The sequence below is a fragment of the Neoarius graeffei genome, chromosome 27, assembly GCF_027579695.1.
Source record: "Neoarius graeffei isolate fNeoGra1 chromosome 27, fNeoGra1.pri, whole genome shotgun sequence".
Taxonomy (NCBI): Eukaryota; Metazoa; Chordata; class Actinopteri; order Siluriformes; family Ariidae; genus Neoarius; species Neoarius graeffei.
Genome location: NC_083595.1, coordinates 29,330,274 through 29,336,289, shown reverse-complemented (window position 1 = coordinate 29,336,289; position 6,016 = coordinate 29,330,274).

Sequence of the window (6,016 nt, the reverse complement as noted above, 5' to 3'; positions counted from 1 at the left end):
CCCAGTTTACCAAAACACTCTATGTCTGAGGACCCTCCAGATCTACTCCTTTACCTCATAAACACCATTAACAAAAGGTTTGACTAAACAGATATGTTTTCAGCCTAGACTTAAATGCTGAGACTGTGTCTGATTCCCGAACATTACTTGGAAGGCTGTTCCATAACTGTGGGGCTTTGTAAGAAAAGGCTCTGCCCCCTGATGTAGCCTTCACTATATGAGGTACCAGCAGATAGCCTGCACCTTTTGATCTAAGTAGGCGTGGCGGGTCATAGAGGAGCAGAAGTTCACTCAGGTACTGTGGTGCGAGACCATTTAGTGCTTTAAAGGTCAATAGTAGTATTTTATAATCAATACGAAATTTGATTGGGAGCCAATGCAGTGTGGATAAGACAGGCGTGATGTGGTCATATTTTCTAGTTCTAGTAAGGACTCTTGCTGCTGCATTTTGAACTAACTGGAGCTTGTTTATGCACTTATTGGAACATCCAGACAGTAAGGCATTACAATAATCCAACCTGGAGGTAACGAAAGCATGGACTAGTTTTTCTGCATCATGCAATGACATTAAATTTCTTATCTTTGCAATATTTCTGAGATGAAAGAAAGCTATCCGGGTGATGTTATCAATGTGAGTTTCGAATGAAAGACTGGGGCCAATAATCACTCCGAGGTCTTTTACTGCTGCACGTGAAGAAACAGAAAGGCCATCCAGAGTTACTGTGTAATCAGAAAACTTACTTCTAGCTGTATGTGGTCCTAGCACAAGTACTTCAGTCTTGTCAGAGTTAAGCAGAAGGAAATTAATAAGCATCCAGTGTCTAATGTCCTTAACACATTCCTCAATTCTATTAAGCTGGTGTCTCTCATCAGGTTTTGCAGAGACATACAACTGTGTGTCATCAGCATAACAGTGGAAACTAATACAATGTTGACGAATAATATCGCCCAGAGGTAACATATATAGAGAAAAAAGCAGTGGACCCAAGACAGAACCTTGTGGAACACCAAACTTTACCTCGGTACGTCTAGAAATATCACCATTTATATCAACATACTGATAACGATCAGTTAGATAAGACCTGAGCCAGGAGAGGGCTATTCCCTTAACTCCCACAACATTTTCTAGTCTATCCAGAAGAATGGAATGATCAATGGTATCAAATGCTGCACTAAGGTCAAGCAACACAAGTAGCGAGACACAGCCCTGATCAGACGCCAACAGTAGGTCGTTTACTACTTTAACCAGTGCTGTCTCTGTGCTATGATGAGGTCTAAATCCTGACTGATACATTTCATGGATCTTATTCCTATGTAAATATGAGCATAACTGCTGTGCCACAGCTTTTTCAAGGATCTTGGAGATAAAGGGGAGGTTTGATATTGGCCGATAATTGGACAGCTGACAGGGATCAATGTCAGGTTTTTTAATCAGGGGTTTGATAACTGCTAGTTTAAAGGATTTGGGTACATAGCCAATCATAAGAGAAGAATTTATTATTTTTAGAAGCAGTTCAATTACTCCAGGCATTATCTGTTTGAATAGATGTGTCGGTAAGGGATCTAGTATGCAAGTTGAGGCTTTTGATATAGAGATTAATGAAAGTAATTCAGTTTCTTTTAGGGGAGTAAAACATTCTAACTGATGATCTGATACAGTTATATTGTTAACTACAAGGTCACTTTCATTGTCTAACCTTAATTTAGTAGTTTGAATTTTTTGTCGGATATTCTCAATTTTGTCATTAAAAAAATTCATGAAGTCATTGCTACTACATACTGCAGGTGTGCATGTGTTGATAGTGGACTTATTCCTGGTTAATTTTGCTACAGTATTAAATAGGAATCTAGGATTATTTTTGTTATCTTCTATTAGGGAGGAGAAATATGTTGATCTCGCAGCACTAAGAGCTTTTCTATACTTCAGGAAGCTCTCCTTCCAAGCTAATTTGAACACTACCAATTTTGTTTGACGCCATTTACGTTCCAATTTTCGAGTGGTCTGTTTTAATGTGCGAGTGTCATCATTATACCAGGGTGCTAATTTTTTGTTTCTGACCATTTTCCTTTTTAGAGGAGCTACATTATCTAAAGTATGGCGGAATGTTGACTCTAAGCATTCAGTTGCCTGATCAAGTTCTGCAGGAGCTGACAGTGACCCAATCAAAGTTGACAGCTCTGGGAGATCATTTATAAAGCTCTGTGCAGTAGTTGACGTGAAAGTACGTTTAATACAGTAGCGTGGTGAGGTGCATATATTATTACTCAGACATATTTTGAATGAGATGAGACAATGATCTGAGATAACTTCAGACTGTGGAAGTATGACTATATTGTCTACGTTTAATCTGAATGTTAGTATTAGATCAAGGGTGTGACCACCATTATGGGTCGGTCCTATGACATTCTGCTTAATCCCGACTGAATCTAAGATGGACACAAACGCTGTTTTTAAAGGGTCTTCTGGGTTATCGAAGTGAATATTAAAATCTCTGACAACTAAAGCTTTGTCTAAGGAAATAACCAGATCTGAGATAAAATCTGCAAATTCAGAAAGAAACTCAGAATATGGCCCTGGGGGCCTGTAAATAATAAGCAATGGAATTAACTGGGTAGACTTATTTTTCGAGGCTACATACATTATATGAGTATGAAGAACTTCAAATGTATTAAATTTATAACCAGGTTTTTGTGTTACACCTAGATAATCGTTATAAATAACCGCGACGCCTCCTCCTCTGCCAGTTAGACAAGGCTGGTGTATATAACTGTATCCAGGAGGACTCGCTTCATTTAATGCTATACATTCATTTGGCTTAATCCATGTTTCTGTTAAACACAGTACATTAAACTCCTGATCAGTAATGAGTTCATTAACATTAATTAAAGCTATTATTATTATTATTATTATTATTATTATTATTATTATTATAAGCATGCACAGTAGTAGCAGAGACAATAAACTTTAGATCTGTATCTCGGACTTGTAGCCTAAATCAGACCTGTAGTGAGGTAAATATGATCTGCCATGAACAAGGTGAATTTTATTTTGAAATTTAACGTGGCATTTTATTTTGTATTTTATACTCGATTTCCTGTACCATGCAAACTTCTCTGTGCTGCTCGATGCGCCATACTCCGACGTCCAGCAAAAATAGAAACTGACACATAACATTGTTTTTTTCTGAAACATAACCCACATTTGATTTGAGCACGTTGTGGAAGAGGTTGACGACTAGTTATACATACAAGAGGAGAATGTAAGCTTCCCGACGATATATGATACTTGCATGTACACCAAAGTGCGGCCGAGGCAATCGATTGTGAACAGTGTCAGGTCACGTCAGTTAACAAGCAGATTATTAAACTACAGAGACTTAAATTACTCGCACAAATGTCAGTAGCCCTACAAACGCCCAAATGTCATGTACATACAGTTTGAAAGGGCGAACTGTTAGACCATAACTCACATGTTCAAGCTGCTTCACTGTCACGTCTCCTCTGTTCTCATTGTGGCAGCGCAGCGGCTTCTTCCCTCTCACTCCCGTCCGTGCGCCCCCTCTCTGTGGCCGCACTCAAGCGGAGCAGCAATGGACAGAGAAGCGGCAGCTCAACGCACACAACGACCCCGTATTACAAGAAAATTAGTAGATTGCCGTGGAGTTTTTGTACCTCCGTTGTTTTAAACTTCTAACAGGACTGTATTATTTATTATTAGGATTATTATTATTTTAAAAGGGCAACATTTAATTCGAGGCAAAAAGGGCAGGGGCTCAAGCACCCCTAAAGCCCTATGTGTGCACGTGCCTGGGAGGCAGAGTCTGTTTTTACATTAACAAAGGTTGGTGTACTGATGTCACGGTTCTAAACAAATCATGCAGTCCTCATCTGGAGACATTATTCATAAACTGCAAACCGTTTTATGCTCCATGAGAGTTTTCCTCGTTTATTCTGGTTGGAGTTTGCATCCCTCCTCAGGCTTGTGTTACTGAGGCGTTACAACACCTGGCTGACCAGATAAACAATGTGGAGAAAAAACACCTGGAATCTTTGCTCATTGTTTTGGAGGACTTTAACAGAGCAAACCTCAGCCACGAACTGCCAAAATATAAACAGCACATTAAGTGTCCCACCAGGGACACAAACACTCTGGACCATTGTTACACTGTTTTAAAGGACTCATACCACTCTGTCCCCCATGCAGCCTTGGGACTATCTGATCACTGCATTGTTCATCTTATCCCGACCTACAGGCAGAAGCTGAAATCTGCTAAGCCTGTGGTAAAGGCGGTGAGGAGATGGTCCGATGAGGCCAAAGTGGAACTACAAGCCTGCTTTGACTGCACTGATTGGAGTGTTTTTGAGGCTGCAGCTTCAGACCTGCATGAACTGACTGATACCGTGACATCTTACATCAGTTTTTGTGAGGATGTGTGTGCCCACCAAGACCTTCTGCACATACAACAACAACAAACCCTGGTTCACTGCAAAACTCGGGCATCTTCACCAGGCCAAGGAGGAGGCCTACAGAAGTGGGGACAGAGTCCTGTACAAACAGGCCAGAAACACACTGACGAAAGAGGTGAAAGCAACTAAGAGGAGCTACACTGAAAGGATCAAAAACAGCCTTTCAGCCAACAATCCGGCGTCAGTGTGGAGAGGCCTGAAGAACATCACCAATTACAGGAAACCATCCCCAACACTGCAATGAACCATCAACTGGCTGACGAGTTGAATGTGTTTTACTGCAGATTTGACACATTCACACCTCTCCCCCCCCTCAGTGTCAGGAGAAACAGACAAGGACCCAAGAGTGCAAGTTAAATGTTTGAGTTTTATTGATAACAGGGGAAAGGGAGTTGGGAGGATGTGCATGTGTGAAGTTCAGTGGCAGGAGGACTGAGAGGCAGGGATGGCTTGTGGGAGCATGGTGGTGATGTCTGCGGTCTCCCATCCAAGCACTGGCCAGACTTGACCCTACTTAGCTTCAGAGATCAGACTGGATCAGGTGTAGTCAGAGTAGTGAGGCTGTAAGCTGACAGCACTAGGTGTTCAGGCAGTCTCCCAGCGAGCAGTTCCTCAGCAGACAGACAAGACAGCACAACAGGCAGGAGTAGGGAACAGGCTGGAACATAGAGTCACAGATCAGGTAGCAAGATAAGGGACAGAAATGCAGGGTCAGGTTACCAGGACTGAAGAGTTGATGGAGTCGACGTCTAGAAGACAATCTGACACTGAAGCTAGGGAGGACAGCAGCTTAAATACACACAGAGGAGGAGCAGGTGATGGGCAACAGCCAATGACAGCCACTGAGAGTTAATAAGAGGAAGTGTATGTGGGCGTGGCCGGTAATGCTGAGTGGAGAGGAGTGGAGATGTTACCTGATGAGAGGAAACCCACAGGTAGGACCATGACAGAACCCCCCCCCCCCTCAAGGGACGTCTCCAGAAGTCCCTAGCCACAGATCCACCAAGACGAGTGGGAGGAGGGGGAATACCGGTGGAGGGTCAGAATTCCTCTGACCGGTCAGTGTCCATAGCCTCCGCACCCTCTTCACTGTCGGAAGACTCGTCATCCAAGGGCCCCTGCCCAGGATTCGGTTCAGTGTCAGGCTCGGGCACTGGAGCAGGGGCAGGGTCCGGAAGTGGATCCGCACAGTGAGAACCCCTACATCGACCCCGTCGGATGGAAGGCTGGTCAGGGTGTAGTCGATGGAAGTCGGCGATGAGGGCTGGATCCAGAATCCTTCCAGAAGGGACCCATGCCCTCTCCTCAGGACCACAACCGTCCCAGTCTACCAAGTATTGGATGCCCCTACCCCTACATCGTGAGCGGAGCAGTCGCCGGACCATGTAGACTGGTCCACCATCAATGAAGCGTGGAGAAGGAGGTGGCGATGTTGCCGGGACCAGGGGGCTCTCGTGCACCGGTTTGAGTTTGGAGATGTGGAAGGTGGGATGTATCCTCATGGTCTTGGGCAGCAGCAGCCGAACTGCCGTGGGACTGATGACCTTCT